The following is a 21,174-nucleotide window of genomic DNA, read 5'->3' as shown; positions in this document are numbered from 1 at the left end:
AACCTTAAAAACTTTTTTCAGAGGCCTGTCCTACACAATCTCTATACCTTCTTTTACCTATGACATATAAGATCTCAATTCTAGGAGATTTAAGAGTTATTTTTGAGCAGGTTTTCCTATTGCTAATATAAAAATGTGTTAGTGTGGTTGCAAGAACCCCAGACAAAAACTTGTAAGCTTACTTCTAGTCCAGTGCTTTCACCAACTGGCCAGTTGACCTTGGCTGGTCATTTGACTTTCTCAAGTCCTGGTTCCTCATCCGCAGTGAGAAGGCTGATCTTCTCAGAGTTCTGTGAGCCAACCAAGGACCAAGGGCCCTGGAATCATGTGTTTGGCTAGATGGATCCACAGAACACAATTGTGATCCAGGGGGATTAAATTCAGATAAGAAACGAGGGGCGGCGAATGCTCTTCTGAAGGAGGAATTAAGTTCAGATAAAAATCTGTGCCTCTGTTTGGTTCTGGAAGCTTGGCTTGGCACTGACCTGCTGCCAAGCCTTGGGGGCTCCTCAATCTATCCACACAGCAGGGAGAGTGAAGGCTCCTTCCCTGGGGGTACGTTTGCATGAAGCAAAGCACCGCAATCCTCCGTGACCTCCCTGGAGGGAAGGTTTGCCTCCTTCCCAGGGAGAGCTTCAGCAGTGCAGAGAGCAGAATATCTGAGGTAGTGAGCAGGACAAACACGGCTGAGAGGAAAGCCAGATATGAAACCACTAACCTTTCTGCAGTGGGGACAGGAGCCCCCCTCATTACACTTCATGGTGCTGCCTCGGCAGACTATGGGTTTCCCTGTAGTTCTGCCAGAAAAAAACCCTTTGTCACATTCTTGATGGCCACACACCAAGATGATCTCTGGATGTTTTTCCCTATCCTTCTAATCCTGGATTGTATTTAACAAAATTTGTATTCCTCTGAGCCTCTAGGATCATTCTAATGCTGTTCTAAGGAAGTAGATTAGCTTTATTCAGAGTACAGTACTATTTTCAATGCATAGTTATACTTAGGTACTTTGAAAAGAACTTCACATTTCCAGCTGCCCAAGAATGGAAGACACTGCTCCTTCATTAATTCATTATGTACTTTCCCTAGACATATAAAAACAGAGGATAGAGGACCAGCATTCAGTGCATTTTAGCAGGGTTCCTGCATGTGGTAAGAGGGGGACCAGAAGGCCCAGTTTCTGCTAATAAAATATAAAGCTTATGGGGGCAGCAATATTATTGCATAGACCCAGCAATTAGAATAGCTTCTGGCACATGGTAGGTGCTCAATGAATCTTTATGGAATGGATGGATGGATGGATGGATGGGCGGATGAATGGATGAATGAGTTCCACCTCTAAAACTGTAGGATTCTCTGATTCTTCAGGCTATGTCAATTATACTTTCACCTATATGATTCTTACTTTTCACTATCTCCTTACATCTCCTGTTCTCATCCCCTCCCCACGTTTATCTGGCCCCAGAAGCACCATACTGGTAGACTGGCTGCTTTGTTGTTTTATAAGATTAATTTTAAAATAATAATAATAGCTATCATTTGTTGAATGCTTAAATGTACCAATCACTATGCTAGGTACTTTAAATGTATCAACTCTTTTCATCTACAAAACAACCCAAGGAGGTCATGTTATTACTTCCATTCAACAGATGAGGAAACCAAGGCAGAGAGAGTGTGCATGTTTTGCCTAAGACTACCCACATGGTAAGTGGGGGTGCTTAGCTTCAAACTCCAGTAGCTTCAAACTCTGGAGTGTGGCTCCAGAGGTAACGCGCTTAAACCCCAGATCTGCTGTGTAAGCTTCAGCCTTGCTCCTAACTAGAGCATTCACTATAAATCTCTCAACCAGATCTCTCTTGAAAGGATGCTTCAAGGTCCAAATGCCTTCAGAATCACCTGAAGCACTTCATGCTCCATAGGTTCTCAAGGCCTTACTGGCTTCTGTGTTAGTTTTCATCTGAGTCACTGAAAAGTATTCTTCAAGGTAGAAGAATTGAAAGTAACAGTATGAAGTCTATTCAAAGCCAGGTACCAAACTTTGTACCAGGTGGAGACCAACAGGTAGAGAGAACTCAGCCTAACTGGATATTTACATAAGGCCTTCATCATTACTGTATACCAACACCTACTATATTTGGTCTGTAATGGATGCTCAATTGTTTGCTGAGTTTATGGGAAATTTGTTAATTATTAACAAATGAATGGCTAATAGAAAAATTAGACTTTAAGAACTTTAAAAATAACCTAATAGGAAATCTCAAGTCAAAACCCTATTTTTTGTTAGACAACAAAATGTCATTATTCTTTCAAAACATGTATCTTCAGTGTCTACCATGTTCCTAGCACTATGCTGGTCATGGTGGAGGACAAAGGGAAACTATTACTAGAGAACCCATCGTGAGGAGTTAAAGCTGAAATGGGAAATGAGATTAAAAACTGGAAACAACTAGACTGCAATATATTCTAACTTTATAAAAGATCTGACACTATCCTGCTTCTCAGGATAATCAAACGTGTCCTAGATTTTTTCCCATGTGTTTAAAATGATTTGAGTTAGGTTAAAATGGTCAAATCCATTTTAGAGGTGGGAAAATCAAGCACAGACCATTTGCCCATAATCACATATGTAGTAACTGTCATACCAGGATTTAAAGGCACTCAGTCTGACAACAGAACCCATCTCCTAACCTGTACCATCCACACTACACAACAGAATAAGAGTGGCATAGGAACATCAGGTGACATAGGGACATTACAAATTTACATACAAATATATTTGCATATATAAGTATGGTTTTTGTTGTTTCATTTCTGTGTATGTGTTTTATCATAAAGGAGATCATACACTATGTGCTGTTTTGGAATTGGTTTTCCTTACACATATGCCTTGAAGATATTTCCATGAGCTTGCAGAATACATCAACCTTATTTGTTTCTAGCAGTGTATTACATGGTATACATATTTATTTAACTTTCTTCCTACTGATGGAAAATTAAGGTTGTTCAGAGTTTTTCTATTATAATGCTTCAGTTAACATTTGTGGTTGTATGCTCATGTGTGGATATTGCTGAAGTATATATTTATAGTAGTAAAATTGTTTGTTCAAGGTAAATCAACATTTTGCAACATTTGTTCAAGGTAAAGCAACAATGTTCAAGGTAAATCAACATTTGCAACCAATTTTTTTTATTTTAGAGAGAGTGCTGGCGGAGGCACGGGTGAGTAGGGGAGAGGGGCAGAGGGAGAGAGAGAGAGAGAGAGAGAGAGAGAGAGAGAATCCTAAGCAGGCTTCATGCTTAAGTGCAGAGCCCAATGAAGGGCTTGATCCCATGACCCTTCATTCATGACCTGAACCGAAATCCAGAGTCATACCTCAACTGACTGAGCCACCCAGGTGCCCCTGTAACCCATTTATAATAAGGTTTTTGCCACCTTTGTCAAGGACATAGTTAAAATCACTAGGCTGATGTGGACTCCAGAGACAGGCATTATGGATGGGTATCCACATACCTCATAATTACATATAGTACATCACACTTTCCATATATTATCTTCATAGTAAGTTATAAAAGAATGTCATTTTCATTTTATAGATTAAAAAAAACTGAGATGTAGAAAAACTAAGATTTTTCCAGTGTCATTCCATAAATTAAAATCAGAGCTGCAACTAGAAAAAAAAATTCATTTGTAATTTAGGGTTGTTTCCTTTCAAACCACACTGGTACAATAAATTGCATTTAATAAAATGGTTTGCACTCAGCTGTTAACAAACCCATGTATACAAGTTGTAAAAGTGGATAACATGAACATGATTATGGATTGCAAGTTTTGAGGACAGAAATGTTTAAGAAAGGATGAAAAGTGTTTTCCAGCCCCCACATACCATAATGTTATGATCCTAGAGAAATAAAAAAAAAATAAAGAGGAAAAACTCATAGTTGATAAAATTGAAATAAAAAGTAAAAAGAGTCCAGAAAGAGTGGTTGGAATGGGAGAATCCTACAAAAAGTGGTCCCTGGAGGCCCCATAAATATTTGCAAAAAAGAAGGCCTCCAAACATAGTATCTTGTGGAAGCTAGGGTAACTCAGACTCAACCTTCTCATCTAAGAATAGTATCCAGCCTAGAAGTTTCTTCTGTAAACTGAAAGTTGGAAATGACAATTACTTGATCAGTAGAGAATTCCAAGTTGAATTCTTTTCAAAGATAATTTACTCCAAGTAAAATATTTTACTGTTAAATATTACTTATGATTGAACAATAGGTATCATTAGGTAAGAAAATTCTGAAGAGGAATGAGTAAGCTTCTCTGCAGAAGTGAATACAGAAATCTGTTCTTGATCATCTTGATCAGAGTAATGACAGAAGGAGTAGGAAACCTGTAATGATGTTTTGATAAACTTGCTCAGTCAGATGCCCTAACATTTACATGTAAGTTTCAACTGAGGATTCTGCCAGGACTTAAGATATCTCCTCTCAACAGCTGTCAAAGACAGACGGTCCCTGTCTCAGCTCCTTCCACTTGGCTAGTATGTAATTTATCTATAAATTGTTACTCTCCTCCAGTTCTGACTGTATAAATTACAGATGAGATAAAGTTGGACAGGAACAAAGACAAGAACTCATGCTGAATAGTGTCTTTGAAGACGGTTATCTTGGAAGATGGCTTTTGGAAAACATGTAAGCTTTCACTACCAGCCCATGGTTAGGAGCAAATTTAAAGAATTGAAAGTGTCCCTCCCAGACACATATTTCTGAAAACTATATGGTTCTTAAGGAGAAGGTCTTGGACTATGAAAAATAGTTGGCAACAGACTGCATCCTATTATTGCCTGCCACTGGGAGTTTGCACTAGAATTTACAATTTGGGCTTTAAGCAGGACACTGAGTGTCCTGGCAACCCTGTATAAAAGATTGGCTGTGAACTTTGCCAAGGACTTATTTACATTTCAGCTGACCAAGACTTTTAATAATCGTCTGACTTCCAAAGCACCTATTCTGAGGTCTTCTGCAGTAGCCCACAGGGAAACAAAGGGCTCCATTTTCATTTGTAGTTCTCCTTGGTCTCCAGCAAAGAGTTTCTTCTCTCTCTAGGGATTCTTGATAAATGCGTGGCTCATAAGGGGAGCGAGCAAGGGGTTCAATCTGTGACAGGAAGAGAAGAAACTATGATACCTTCATAGGACTCTCAACAGATGCTCACTGCACAGAGGGCTTGAAGGAACTATGAGATTGTTGTTGCCTTGGCAACCAGGCATGCCTAAATGAACAACAAAATTAATAGTCCTAACAGGCTTCAGTGGTGTCAACAGGATGACAATACGTCCCTTTACTGGGGAATGTGTATGCTCAATAGTGATCCCACTTAGATATGGTTCTCATGTAAAGAAAAATAGTGTCCAATAAAAGCAAACAGAATGACTATCCTGTACTTGGCACATAAACTTCTCCAAGCCAAGGGCAGGCCCCTGTTATTCTGTCTCCTTGCTAAAGTTAAGAGGCACCTTTCACACTCCCAGGCCTTTTTGTGACTTTCTATTTAATTTTATCACACTATTGCTAGTCTCCCATTGAGCTTTTGTTGTAACCAGATAAAGCTAAGGAGGAGCTGAGGGGAAGCAGAATGAGATACAAAAAGGAAAAAGTAAAATTAGCTAGGGCATATAATTGGACCCTGCTTGGCCTTGAGGAAGGCACAATACATGTTAATTAAGTAGATTAATATGTTGCTTGCTGAAGGGGCTATTGTAGACAGTAGGAAGTAAGTTTAAAACAGGTAAGAACTTTTTTTTTTCTGAACTAAGGTAGGTTGAGCTACTGCTCTGAAAAACTAGATGAATTGTATCCTTGGGTAGAGACAGGGAAATGGGGAAAAAAAATCTTTTTTAGGATGTTAGATGCTATTAAAAATCCATGGGGCTAAGCAACTTTTTGATCATGAGAGACTTTCAAGAAATTGCCCAGTCACTGTCTATTAATTGAACTGTACAATGATAATGTTCATGTGGATATAATGGCCTTTCAAATAAGAGTAGCATTCTGATCCAATTGTAGGCAGAAGTTTCATTTCCCAAATATTTATTATAATTATGTGACAGAACTGATTACTCCAATAGTTTGAATGAAGACAATATCTCAGGTTAAATAATTTGTCCAAAGTTCTGGGCAATGCCTACATTGGAAATAAAAGTCTTTGTCAGGTAATATTGAGCTGGATGTTTCAAGCCTGGGGCTAATGAGCTCAGTCACATGCACAGGTTAGCTGGCTCAGCAGAGTTAGGTCAGCTCTACAATCAGATGCCAGTCAGTCCACTCAGAAATACGTCCAAGTTTGCCAAAAAGAATAAGTAAGCAAAAACACACAATGAGCTCTATGCAAATCCAACATGGCTCAGAGTATACACATGGCTAATGACAGATTCAAGATTTCCCCTTCTTTTAAGAAGAATTGAAGCACAATTTGCAAGGAGCACCGGGTGATGTATGGAAGTGTTGAATCACTAATATTGTATACCTGAAACTGATATAAGACTGTGTGTTAACTATACTGGAATTAAAATTAAAAAAATTTTTTCTAATTAAAAAAACTTAGACTAAATTGGACAATATTCTTAGGGAAACATAAAAATGGAAATTAGTTTGCTGTTTAAAATACACAATTAGGGGCTCCTGGGTGGCTCAGTCAGTTAAGTATCCAACTCCGGATTGGCTCAGGTCATGATCTCACAGTTTGAACTCCGCGTTGGGCTCCGCACTGAGAGTGCAGAGCCTGCTTGGGATTCTCTCTCTCTCTCTCTCTCTCTCTCTCTCTCTGCCCCTTCCCCACTCACTCTCTCTCTCAAAAATAAGTAAACAAACCTAAAAATAAAATAAATAAAATAAAATAAAATAAAATAAATTGTCCTGAAGTTAAATATTTAAAAGTTTAAAAATAAATATTTATCTAAAAAAAAAAAAAAGAATGAAGCACACATACGTATCCTTACAAATCCCAGGTGACAAATCATTTTTTAAAAAATGCTCTCAGTAAATATCTGAGCACTACAGCGAATATGAGTTAATTCACAAGGATTACTCTTTATACCTTTACAGTATCAACATGAATACACATTAGTTTTGCAAACAAAAAGGCAAACTAGTAAATTGTTTGCATCTTCATTACACAAAAGCACAGGGATATATGCTTTAAATGCTATATTATGAGGTTGTGAGAGGCACACGTGAGGATAAATTGTCATTTTAAACATTCCTTTCCTCCCCACCCATGCCCCATAAGGACCTCCTGTTGTTATAAGCCTGTAATATATTTCATAGAATATAGTTAGGTGACAATATAAAAGTAATCATATATTACTTACAGTAAAAATCTTCCATTGTTAATATCCTATTTCTTGACCTGAGTGCTGGTCACATGGGTGCATTCCCTTTATGAAAGCTCTATACAATTTTCTGAATGCACGTTAAGCTTCAACCAAATTTTTTGAAAACATTTTCTTGTGACTGCACTGCTGAAGTGTACAAATACTTATATGTTGTTTTACAGCCAACAAATTTATTCCTATAAACTTGAAGGTAAAAAAAATTTTTGTAACATAATCATAGTTTAAGTGTTCCAAAGAAGTTCATTATTTAAATAAACCATGTGGATTATAGCTCTGGCTTGGCCACTATCTAGTGTTGGAATTTGAGCCTCTTGGCGCCTCCCTTTTCTCTCCCAATTAAAAAAGGCTGGATGAGTTACTGCCCAGTGTCTCTTCCAGCTTCAGTATTACTGGAGACTGGGTAACAGGCCAAATAAGAAGTGAGAATCCTTTGGTGAATCTTTCTGTAAACCAACAACCCACTTCCTGGTTTATCTCTTTTGTAAACAAGAATTTAATAGGGGGAGAAAGCTGGAGTGAACAAAAACCCAGCTAAGTGACAGCCTTGACCCATATGACTCGGCTGTAAACCACAAGCCTTAGTCTAGTCACATAATGTCAGAGCCCCAAAGAGAGGAGAAGCTGCTAAGTATCTCCTCCATTAAAGTCTGAAAGTCCGGGGCATCTGGGTGGCTCAGTCGGTTGAGCATCCGACTTCGGCTCAGGTCATGATCTCACAGTTTGTGAGTTTGAGTCCTGTGTCAGGCTCTGTGCTAATGGCCTGGAGCCTGCTTCAGATTTTGTGTCTCCCTCTCTCTCTGTCCCTTCCCCGCTCTCTCTCTCTCTCTCTCAAAAATAAATAAACATTAAAAGAATTTTTTTTAAAAGTCTGAGAATCAGTAAGATGAGGATTAACCTCTTCCTGCCAAAAGAACTGTGCAAGGTTTTCAGTGGGGCTAAGTTTAGTAAAAGGACCAAACATTTAGTCAGCTCCTGCTGAACACCAAGCTTCCTGGTAACTGCAGGGTATAAAATAGCAAAAAAGGCAGACAGAACTCGGCCCAATGAGTCTTAGGGCTTGTGGGAGACACAGACAAGTAAACAATCAATTATAGGGGGATTTGTATAATAAGTGCTGTGAAGGCAGACATGGAAGATACCGTGTGAGCAAGCACAGGAAGGGCACATAGCCCACAGTAGGGCCATACTAGGGAGGTTTTCTAGAGCAAGAAATGTCTAAATAATGACCAGGAGTTAGCCACATAACCATGTTCAGCTTACATGCTAGGAGGAAGTATGGCCTAGGACAGGCTCAGGAGTCAGACTACTCAGCTTCAATTCCCTGTGCTACCACTAAATAGCTGTGTGAGTCTGAGTAGGGCTCTTACACTCTCACTAAGCCTTACCTTCCTTATCCACAAAATGGGAATAATAATAGTACTCATGGATTCTTACAAGGATTAAGTGAGAGAATCCATGTTAGCACAGAGTCTAACTACTACCATTGTTATTATTAACAGTGAGATAGATGTGGGGAGGGGACCACAGAACGTCTCTGCATAAACTGGCCCAGAGGAGACAAAGAATATGGCCGTTTTGTGTCCTGAGAGTGGACCAGTCCAGGTGGACAGAAGAAGGGAGGGGGCGATGAGATAAGGCTGGAGCAGAAGACAGGCAGTAGAAATCAAAAGGCCCTGTGCATTGTGTTAAGGAGTCTGGAATTCATCCTGGAAGAATGAGGAGCACTGAAGTGTTCTAAAAGGAGAGGCCCATGACATTCACTATCCACTTTATCAGTAGGGGAGAAACGTGCTGCCCACATAAAAAAACCATTTATGTTGCCCCGGAACATTTAAGACTGCATCAACTACCCACTTTCCTCTACAGAGGATGAGGTCCCGTTGGAATTCAATAGCTTGCTAACATCCCGGGATTCCCTTCCCTTGGTGAGCTGGAAATGCAGCAGCTCAAATAACTGCAGTTAATTCAGGAGAGGCATTACCAAAATAATGTAATTCGGCCTAAGAGACCCAGTTCAGAAAATTAACATAGTATATCTTTTCATGAGCCATAAGCTGCAGGCCTCTCTTGAGTCATTAAACTTGCTCTATTAGATTACAGAAAATCCCAGACAACTAGCACTGCTGTGGCTGGATTTTTGTAGAACGCAGACCTTTTTTTTTCTAGCAGAGGAAAAGTAAGCATAAACCACAGCAGCAGAGTCTTCTGTAACATGAGACTCGGGATACTTCTGCGCTTCCCATCTCTTAAACCTGACCTCTAAGGAGAACTTTAATAAGAGCAAGCCAAGCTTCTCGGGATGAATAAGTGAAGCCCATAAGGGATGGATGTAAGGTCTGACATGACTCAACACTTACAAATGATCTGGAAGAAGAAGTAAGCAGTCAGTCTCTGATGCAGACACCCTTGTGTGCTTCCGGGTAGTTTAAAGCCAAGGTTCGGAGGACCATTTGTGGGAGGGTAGGAAAGAGAGTGGTAGATGCAACACAAAGGATATTTGGAAGAGAACAGTCCAAGATCTCCTTGCAAAAGTAGGAACTACCAGTCAGACCCCGCAAGTGACACCTGAAATTACGGTGTGGCCCGTTAGGCTGCTGGAGCCAGAAAATGTGGAGTACCATCTAGAAGCATACTGAAAGCAGAAGAGAAAGCAAACCACCATTCCTCAGCCCTCTCAATCAAAATGGAGGCACATCTGCTCCTGAAATGCTGTGTGGCTTTATGGCTACGCACCAAGACACGGAAAACAGAACCTGCCCACATGTTCAAGCATCTCCTGCTTGTCCGCCAGACTCCATGAAATCACATACAGAGTTTTGCACACAGCAATGAGACTTAAATATCAGTAACACCTGCCGTTTTGTTCATGCATTTAGTGAGTATTTACTGCAAACTGGCTGCATGCAAGGCAGCATGCTAGCAACTAGGGGCAACATCAGGGATGAGATATGTACACTGACTTCAAGTGGCTTACTGTCTAGTAGATGAAATGAGATATGCACATTATCTGTAACACAGGGCACAAAGTAATAAAAACCACAACAGAGGAGCAGATAAAGTGTAACAGAAGCATCCTACACATATTGAAAGGATATTATTACGTCAATAAATCAAATATATATATGATGTATTTTTATTAACCTCATTCATTTTAAGGTTTAACCTGGACAGTGATGGTCACTGATTTTACTAACTGGCAATTCCATTAATGCCCAGAGCCAGCAGCTGATATTGATCAGCAGGTCATAGTGGCAACAGGAAGATGGAAAGTTTCTGAATGAAGCTGAACTCTGGGGCTATTATTAATAGTGGATATTAAGAAGATGGATATTTTTTTTCTGATGGCCAAAGTCAGAAGGAAGACTGAGCTTTTGAGTGAAATCTGCCATTGTTCTGTTGCCTTTGCCCTCAGGGGACTTGGTTTATCCCGCAAGGTGCAAGAGCCGTGTCCTAAAACGCTCTTTAATGGAGGAGAATAAAAATCAGGCTCATTATCAGGATGAAGTAGCTAACATCCTGTTTCCACCTAAGTCAGCTTAGAGAAGCCATTTACTATATTACAACTCTGTCCTCCCCTGCCTTATCCCACACCAAAAGGCACACATTGGATTTAGGAGATTAATTCCGCTTGTGGAACTGCCAGCTCTCGCAAACCCTCATGATCAGAGTTCAAGAGGGAAATCAGTGGTGCTACAGCAGGGCTTGACAGAAAAATACGTCTGGGAGTATGGAATTTCTATTTCCTCAAAGTAATATACTTCAAAGAAACTAGGTATAGGAGTTTTTAATTTTGCTACTTAGATACAAAGCCCTCTCTTCTGCTGTGCTCTGACACAGGAAACAAAGTTACGTGGCTAGCTACCTTTTGTAGTCAGCAATGCATATTTTTTCATGGACCTCCTTAATTAATGCAAACAGACTTGCCCCATTCTCCATCATTTCCACAATTACATTTACTTTTGCCTCTGTGTCTATTAGTGGGGGGAGGGGCATATTTGTATAGGCATCTCCTAGTTACCAGAATGCATTTAACTGGGAACTGAGTTCCTCAATGTAATGAAATCACATTTCAGAATGGAGCAAACCTCTTAAGGTCACATGTTTAAAGAAAAGGAAGATTTTCAAGCATATGACATTATTAAAAATATTAGCAATGAAGTCAATGAAGAAGTCTATGAAGTCTATCCATTGAGTTTCTAATATATCAAGGTATGTTACTAGATGCTATATGTGATTTATTTAAAAGTTGAATATTGGTCCCTATTTTCAAGGAGCTTATAATCTGGTCGGCAAGAGAAGTTTAAAATTACACACAAATTAGATATAAGATTTAATAGTAGAGCAATACCAACAAGTTCAGGGAGCTTAAAGGATGGAAAATAATGAGAATAAATGTTAAATTTCATTTTGAAAGAGCCTGGAGTTATTGGAAAATCATCAAGGCTTTAGGAATTTCTACCTTTCGGAAAGAAAGACCCACTTTGTGAGACATGGTAAAGTTGATGGCCCTACAGGCAGGAGTTTCAGTATTTGTGTTCTGTTTTCGGTCTTTTTAATTTTATGTTTTATGCTAAAATATAGCATGACACTTAACCTTGCGAATATTCTTCTCCTTCACCTAATCTCCAAAGATGATTATTTTTTTTTAATTTTTTTTTAATGCTTGTCTATTTTTGAGAGAGAGAGAGAGAGAGACAGAGCGTGAGCAGGGGAGGGTCAGACAGAGAGGGGGACACAGAATCCGAAGCAGGCCCCAGGCTCCCGAGCCGTCAGCACAGAGCCTGACATGGGGCTCGAACTCATGAGCTGTGAGATCACGGCCTGAGCCGAGGTCAGACACCCAACTGACTGAGCCATCCGGGCGCCCCGATGATTATTTTTAACAAGAGTTTCAATTAGAAGTGCCTGGGTGGCTCATTGTGTTGAGCATCTGACTTTGGCTCAGGTCAGGATCTCATGACTCATGAGTTCGAGCCCCGTGTCGGCTCCGTGCTGACAGCTCGGAGCCTGGAGCCTGCTTCAGATTGTGTCTCCCTCTCTCTCTGCCCCTCATGCCCCACTCATGCTCTGTCTCTCTCTCAAAAATAATAAGCAATAAAAAATTTTTTTAAAGAGTTTCAATGAATTAAGGAATACTTGCATTGTTCAAATCATATTTCATCTGGTTTCTTCTATTTTAAGGATACTGGAATGAGTATTAACTTCTCTGGATGCTCTGAAGTCTATAGTAGGAGCTACAGAATCACAAGCACATTATCGGCTTCATAAGATAGGAATGCTGTTTTAGGGAAGTTCAGATTCCATTTTGTGGGTGTTTTCATAAACAACTGCACTTCTAACTTCGGTTTAAACAAAACAGAAATCTTAACTGTCAACCAAAATAACTCTTAAACTTGAGTTTTAACATGTCATATTATGGGAGTCTTAGCTCTCTGTCTCTCCTCATCTCCAATATGCAACGAGCCCAGAAAGGTGCAAAACTTAGAGGAGACATCAAAATGAAAGCTGAATATTTGGGTTCAAATTGCAGAGGAAGAAAAGGGATATTTTGGAGAATCACAAGGGATATGTCTGTTGTGATTGCTTTAAATCAACTTAAGCACGCGCTGCATTTTAAGTAAGTTGTTTGCCTGGTTTGTTTTATTTTTAATAAATAAACATAAAACTATAATCTTAAATGCAGGGTGAGAATCCAGATAATTGCTTTACTTTTATAATTGAGAGCATCTGTGTCTCAAAACATCATAAGTCTGAGAGCTACTCTGGGGATGACACACTATGCATTCAAAATACTAGAAGAGGAGAACTTCTTAGTGAAATAACAGCGCACCTATGGTCACTGTATCAGTGTTTCTGAATTTTTATTTCATCCTTTGAGGGTTTTCCAGAAATATGGACCTTTCATATGTTTAAAAAAGGTAGGATCAATTGCTTTGTTTCTGAATTAAAAACTAAAGTATCCCCAAACTATCCAGCTTCACATCCACACACAGGAATTCTAACATCATAGTTCAAAGCTTCTAAGTCTAATTACTGTGCCAGTATTAGGATTATAATGCACCCCATTCTTGATTATTCAAAGACTAATTATCTAGGCCAGGCACTTAAGCTTGTCCCTATTCCCTTGGTTTTCTGCCATTTGGTTATTTTAAGGTTCACTGGCCTCTTCACATGCCGGGCAGAGGAAATAGAAGATGAAATTCAAATCAGCAAATTTTAACTTCTCATATGATCTACTAAAAATTATGGGATAGCGGAGGAATAGCTAACGGGACAATTGAGGTTCTCCGTGTATTTGATTTATTAATAGTGTTGTCTTTCTCCAATGATAAGCTGGCCAGATGTCTTGAACTAAGTAAAATAACACTTGATTTTGACTCTTTGACCTTCCTATTATTTCACTTTATTGATTAATTTTGTCCCTGGGATTCCAGTTCTTCCTCCCTTTGTCCTTCCTTCTCCCTTTCCTTCCTCACTGTCAGCAGGAGTTACATTTATTTACTAAATGACAGCCCTTTTATTTCTGACTTTGAAGGGGAATCCCGAGGATTTCCAGGCCTTTCCTACCACACTTTTAACTCTGCTAGGTTTGCTAAGCTAGACCCTCAACGCTATTACCCCAAGCAGAGAATGGGGTGTGGCCCTGCTGTAGCTCCCTCGGCTGCAAGTTTTATCATGTCTTGTCACTTTAGATGCTTCTACAGACGTTTAAGATGACCCACCATCCAGCCACATCGCTCACTCCACTCCCACTATGTACCTCTGTAAGTGACAAAATCCTTAGCCAATAGAATATAAATCAGAGCATTATTTCTTTCAGTCCTGTCTCTCCATCATTCCTTGTTTACCAGCCAAACCCACAACAGTTTCCTACAGCTCAAACTGTCAAGGATTCGATCAAAGTTCAGGCCACAGGAAGGAAGGATCCCCAGGCAAGAATAAGCCTATGAATAAGACTCCCCAAATTCAAAGGATTCATCTTCCATTGGCTCCATAGAGGCACCAAAACCCCTGTTAAGCCTGTAATCTTCTGTCCAACATTAGAAACCACAGGTCCTAGACATAGCCCCAATCCTGAAGGGAAATGAGCAGCTGTCCTCCATATTCCCAAAGCCTAAAAGGTGTATCATGGTTCCAGGATCATGAGGGAAGAGAAGAATTAGGTTACAGGTCACAGGCTCATATTCTGTTGTCTCATGGTCTATTCTAGTCTGGTCTATGTTATGTGATGAGATGACTCATGTATCCGTGTATCTATAGTTGTATCTATATTAACTACACCTATATCTATATATCTATGTCTACACCTATGCCTATATCTATCTAGCAGACACTAAGTGGTTTATACGTATCATATCTCTCCTTACAGCAACTCTGAAATAGGTACTACTAACATCTATCACACATGAGAAACTAAGGTTCAACTTGCCAGAAAATGGCAGTTGGCTTCAAACCCAGATTGTCTGACTCCAGAGTCCATGCTCATTCTATTACACACCCCAAGCGCTATATTGAGTCTTATTCCCTCATTTTCCCCACATCTCAAATTGCCACCAGCTAAAGCTTATTAGCTAGTCAATAAATAAGACTTCATTCCTGCAATAACTGACCACTTAAGACCTTCCATGTAAGACTACTCTAACTTTACCTCTACACCAGGTTGTAGATTGTAGATCCTTCCCAGGATTCTCCAACTCAGGCCAGGGTCCCCAACAAGAAGACTCTTTTCCAGGTCTCCTTTTCACAGAGTCGACCATGAAGAGCTCAGAAAGAAGGGGAAAAAATGGTATTAACTACAAATGTGTAAATGGCATGTGGGAGCATAGATGGCAAAGAATTGGAAATAACCTAGAAAGTTGACACCAATGGAAAGATCCCAGTAAGTAGTAACATATAGCAATACTTGATATAGCAATTAAAACAAATAAAATAAAAATATTATAGACATTCCTGAAAGATACAAGATAGACTTTAACAAATGGAAAGTTTCCCCTATTTTTGGATAGGATGATTCAATATCATAAATATGTCAGCTCTTTCTAAGTTTATTTATAAATTTAACTCAATACCAATAGAAATGCCAACAAGATTTTCTGTGGTATTAGGCAAGTTGACACTAAAGTTCATATGGAAAAACAAACATGCGAGAATGGTCAGAAAAATACTGAGAAAGAAAACTTATGAGGTTGTGGTAAGGAGGGGGAATTAGCCCTTACCAGACATTAAAACATGCTAGAGAAAGCTTGCAAGTTCCTATTTAGTCTATAGGCTAAAGAAAGGCTTTCAATCATGGTTCAAAACCCTGAGACAATTTAAAAAAAATTTAATAAAGCTTGACTACATAAAAATTTTTGTATGGCAAGAGAAAAGACAGTATAAACAAAGTCAAAAGACTTTGATAAAATAGATGAAAACATTTGCCACACATACCACATGCAAGCAGCTAATATCCCTAATATACAAAGAACTCTTAAAAATCCAAAGACAGGGCCACCTGGGTGGCTTGGTTGGTTAAGTGGCCAACTTCAGTTCAGGTCATGATCTCCTGGTTCATGAGTTTAAGCCTCATGTCAGGCTCTGTGCTGACAGCTCAGAGCCTGGAGCCTGCTTTAGACTCTGTGTCTCCCTCATTCTCTGCCCCTCCCCCAGCTCACTCTCTCTCTTTCTCTCTCAAAAATAAATAAACTTAGAAAAAAATTTTTAAAAATCCAAAGACAAAATCTTAAAATGGAAGAATGACATGAAGGTAAACACACAAACACACACACACGATCTAAAGTGGCCCTTAAATATATAAAAAGTGATTAAACACACTCAGAGAAATGCAAACTGAAACCCTGATATCCCATTTCTCATTTATTAGATTGGTGAAAATTTTAAAGTAAGACAACACATTCTTTTGGTGAGGCTGTAGGGAAACAAGCACTCACATACATTACTGATGAGAAGGCAAACTGATGAATCCTTCTGGAAGGGAATTTGGCCACATCTAACAAAAGTACACATGCACATATCTTTTGACTTGACTATTCCACTTCTAGGATTCTAGCATAAAGACAGATCTCCAATAATACAAGAATACAGACTGACAAGATTATTCATTCCAATATTGTAATTGCAAAATATTAGAGACAATCTAAATGCCCATACACAGGAGACTAATTGAAAAAAATGTGGTACATCACACAATGGAGTACTGCATTACATGCAGCAGCAAACAAGGAAAAGGAAGATCTCTGTGAACTGATATGTAGGGATTTCTAGAACAAACTATTAAGCAAAAAAAAAAAAAATCAAAGTACAAAGGGAATATCTACAGTATGTTATCCTTCATCTAAGAAAGACGGGAATGTAGGAAAATATGTATCTGCTTATTTGTACAAAAGGAATACAGGAAGGATAGACCAGTAACCAATGAGCATGGTTACTTTGTGGTTGTTGGTGGAATAGAAAAGGCAGAAGAAAAAAGGGGGCAGAGGAACAGGTAGTAAGGATGGGGGGAGCAATATTTCTCTGAATACAGCTTTTTATGTAACGTTGACTCTCAGAACCATGGTAAAGTTTCATGGTATTATATATACTGTGGATAATGAAAGTCAGTGTCACAGAAAAAAGCTACAATTCAGGAAAAGCAAAAGGCTAGAACAATGTGGTGTTAAATTGGAATCAGAAGTATCAGCATGAACTCATGGATTTTAATATACATACAGGTGGATACATACAGAAATAAATCATACACACACACACACACACACACACACACACACACACACATATACACTTCCTAGATCTGTCCACTTGATAGAGAGCCTAGAAAAAAATGGCACTCGGTCATTCAGGCACAGACACCTAGTGCCCAGGCCCTGGTTTCTAAGTAACATTCTCCAATGAAGGGGACCTGGGCTCCTTGGAAAAGTGGTCAGTTCTACAGCTGGGATAGGGAAAATACAAGATGAGCCTGAATGCTGATGTGTCAGAAAGTAACGAAGTGCTCAAAAAAGCAACAGACCTGTTAAAAGGACACAGAAGCCAACCTGAAGGAGCTCTTAATAACCAAAGCTGGGACAATTTGAGCAACAAAAGGACAATAATAATAATAGTAATGGAAAAAAATAGTAATGGATTATAACCCACAGAATATACAATAAATACTCATGAGACCATATTAGTCTAGATAAATAATCAGAATTAAACAGGGGATAAGCTAGTTACAAGAAGGCAAACACTGTAATATTCCTCATCTATGACATTTTTGGAGTAAATTTCAGGGACACAAAGTAAAATGGTGAAGGCAGGAATGGGGAGGTGATGTTTAGTGGGGACAGAGTTTCAGTTGGGGAAGATGAAAAAGTTTCTAGAAATGGATGGTGGTGATGGTTGCACAACAATGTGAATGCCCTTAATGCTACAGAATTGTACACTTAAATGTGGTTAAGATGGTAAATTTTATGTTATATATATTCTACCACAATAAATTTTTTAAGTGTATTTAGAAAGCAAAAATAAAAACAAATAATAAACAGAGGAGAACGTCCGGCTCCTCCTTACAGTAGAACTCTAATGAATGCAGAAGGAATGAGGGAAAATAAGAAAACCTCCAGGGGCGCCTGGATGGCTAAGTCGGTTATGCATCCGACTTTGGCTCAGGTCGTGATATCACTGTTCATGAGTTCAAGCCCTGCATGGGGGTCTCTGTTGTCAGTGCGGAGCTGCTTTGGATCCTCTGGCTCCCCCTCTCTCTCTCTGCCCCTCCACCACTCACACTCTCCCTCCCTCTCAAAAATAAATAAACATTAAAAAGAAAAAGAAAATCTCCAGTAGGCAAACACTAGAATATTACTTGCAGCAGCAAGAACTATTGATGGATGTTAAAATTATTGAGCAAATGAGAAACAAGATATTTGCACAGAGTATCTCCCCCAAAAGATACTTATTAATTACAAAGGGGAAGATATGAACTTTAAAGTGGAGACACTTGGCAGATACCATCCTAGCTACATGATCAAAGGTACCACCACAACTTGTAAGACATGTCAGCAAAGAGACACAACATTTTTTCTGTGACATTCCTGCCAAAATGCGCGATCTAGACCCCATCATGAGGAAGCATCAGACATACCTGAACTGAGGGACATTCTACAAAATAACTGGTCTCTAAATCTTCAGAAGAATCAGGATCTTTAAAGTCAAGGAAAGACCGGGGAACACCTGGGAGAATGAAGGAAACCGAAGAGACATGACAGCTAAATGTCAACATGTTTCTGAACTGGAACCATTTTCTATACAGGACATTATTGGTACAGTCAGAGAAAGTGGAATGGTTTGAGGATTATAAGGTAGTAATATGTCAGTGTTAATTTCCCGATTTTGATGATTGCAATGCAGTTATATAGCAGAACACCCTCACATGTAGGAAACACACACTGAAGTATTCAGGGGTAACAGGACATCAGGTTAGCAACGTATTCTCAAATTGGTGAAAAGGAAATTACTGGTACTTAACTTGCATGCATAAATTTGAGATCTTGTCAAAATAAAAATATAACTAGTATTAAAAGATAAAGGAATTACCTCACATAATTCCAAATGCAGAGAATTGAGGAAGGAGTAAAGAGGCAAAGAGCAAATCAAAGAGGCATCATTGGAAGAAATAAGAGCCCAGAATGGCTAAGAATTTTCCAAGCTGAGGAGGAAAGAAAGTCTCAAGTCCTCAGAGTGAATGTTTACATCAACTGCCAAGACAGAATAACAAAAATAAATCCACATCTAAGCATACCATAGTGAAAATTCTGAACAGCAGGGATAAAGCGAAAATCCTAAATGCTACCAGGAGAGAAGACAGATTACCTACAAAGAGGCAGTCATTAGGCTGAAAGCAGGCTTCTCATGGGTGAATTGACACCAGCAGATGGTAGGGATATAGCTTCCAAGCAGAAAAGCGAAAATAACGAGAACTGTATATGGAGCAAAACCAGTGTCATTCTGACTGCAGTAGGTCTCAACAGGATATCCCTCAGCAAGAAGAAAACTGAACCCAGAAGGAAGGAGTGGGATATAAGGAACATATGTGGCAAAGAAATTAACAAAATGTATTGGTAAATCTATATAAATATTGATTGCTAATAATAATCATAACAACAACTAATTTTTTGCCTTAATTTAAAAACTGGTAAAACCAACAATAAAATGGCAGATTGAAGAAAGGATTCTTTGGGTAATTAAAGCCCTGATAAATTTCTTGTCTTGTTCAGAAGGAGAAGAGAATGACTGAAGAGTTATAGACTTTGGGCAGAGAGCTTAAAGTGAACGTTAAAAATGTAAAAAAAAAAAAAAAAATTTAAACATAGAATCTAAAATTTTCAAACTCCTGGAGTAGAGGTTGAGGAAAGAATAATAAAAATGCATAAATCCAAAACAGAGCAAGAAATTATTTTTAAGTAGGTAAAACTTGGTAAATAAAAAATAACGTAAGGTGGTAGAAATAAGTCCAACTATGTCATTAATCACAATCAATGGAAACTGATTAAACTCAGCTAAGCAAGTTACTTTGTGGATAAAGGAGTAACATCAGCAATGAGAAACTTTCAAGGGACATACGTAAAACAAATAAAGAAAATAAAGAGATGGAGAAAGATAGCCCAGGAAAATACTAAGCAAAAGATTTTGAGTGAGCAATTGTGATCATAGATAAAACAGAATTTAAGGCTAAAGCATTAACAGAGATAAAGAGCTTCATTCTAAAATGACTTTTTGAAGTCTGGAAAAAAATATAACTATCATGAACTTGTATGCATCTACTAATAGAGCTTAGGTGTATATAAGCAAAAAAAAAAAAAGAATTACAAAGAAAATTGGATAATCCACATTCATAGTAGGAGATTTTAACGTTAACTCTCTCAGACACTGATAGACAAGTCTGACAGAGAATCACACAACACAATTAACAAACATGATGTATAGTACAGATCATTAAGAGAACACTACATTTTTCATGTATATGTGGCATAGTTACAAAAATTAACCATTAAGTCACAAAGGAAGTTTCAACAAAATTAAAAAAATCAATAGCATACAGTTTGCATTCTCTGACCACTGTGCAATTAAATTACGAATAAGAAATAAAAGAGAGTAAAACTAAAAACACCCTTATACTATTTGGAAATGAAAACTGCATTTTTAAATAGTCAAATGTTAAAGAAAAAATTACAATGGGAATTGTAAAAGATTTAGAACCAAAGCCAGTGAAAATATTTGTTCTTTGAAAGAGCTCTTTCAAAACTTATAGGATGTAGCAATACCAACCCTGGACCTTTTCCCCTCTTCTCTCCCAGCCCATTCACCTACAGCCATGGCCTAGACAAGCAAATTTCCTTTCTGCCCATCTTAAGGATGGAGAGGGGGTGGGCACCTGGGTGGCTCAGTCATTAAGCATCTGACTTTGGCTCAGGTCATGATCTCACGGTTCATGAGTTTGAGTTCCACTTGAGGTGAACTCAAGCCCCGCTTCTCCCTCTTTCTTTCTCTTTCTTTCTTTTTTTCTTTCTCTCTCTCTCTCTCTCTCTCTCTCTCTCTCTCTCTCTGTCCCTCCTGGGATTCTCTTTCTCTCTCCCCCCCCCCCCGCTCACTTGCTCCCTCCCCTCTCTCTCTCTCTCAAAAAAAAAAAAAAATGCAGAAGCGGTGATGTGTTTTCCAATTTAATCACTGTATGGGTCCTAGATTTATCCTGGAGGTCTTCAACTCCCCACCTTGCTGGGGACCTCAGCTCTCTCTTCTTTTCCCCATCAAGGGTCTA

At 38.9% G+C, this 21,174-nt stretch overlaps 1 long non-coding RNA gene across 3 annotated transcripts in view; it reads right to left on the bottom strand.

Annotated features, from left to right (window-relative positions):
• The window catches only part of LOC106973295 (uncharacterized), a 256,290-nt gene that overhangs the window by 174,757 nt on the left and 60,359 nt on the right, over nt 1-21,174 (bottom strand). For all 3 annotated transcript variants that reach the window (XR_008293422.1, XR_003415746.2, XR_001429973.3), the window contains exon 3: nt 15,031-15,145. This is a non-coding gene — a long non-coding RNA (uncharacterized LOC106973295). The remainder of the gene's footprint in view (nt 1-15,030; nt 15,146-21,174) is intronic.

The sequence above is a fragment of the Acinonyx jubatus genome, chromosome E2 (assembly GCF_027475565.1).
Source record: "Acinonyx jubatus isolate Ajub_Pintada_27869175 chromosome E2, VMU_Ajub_asm_v1.0, whole genome shotgun sequence".
Classification (NCBI taxonomy): domain Eukaryota; kingdom Metazoa; phylum Chordata; class Mammalia; order Carnivora; family Felidae; genus Acinonyx; species Acinonyx jubatus.
The sequence above is the reverse complement of the archived record's forward strand: the minus strand, read 5'-3'. Positions and strand labels throughout refer to the sequence as shown.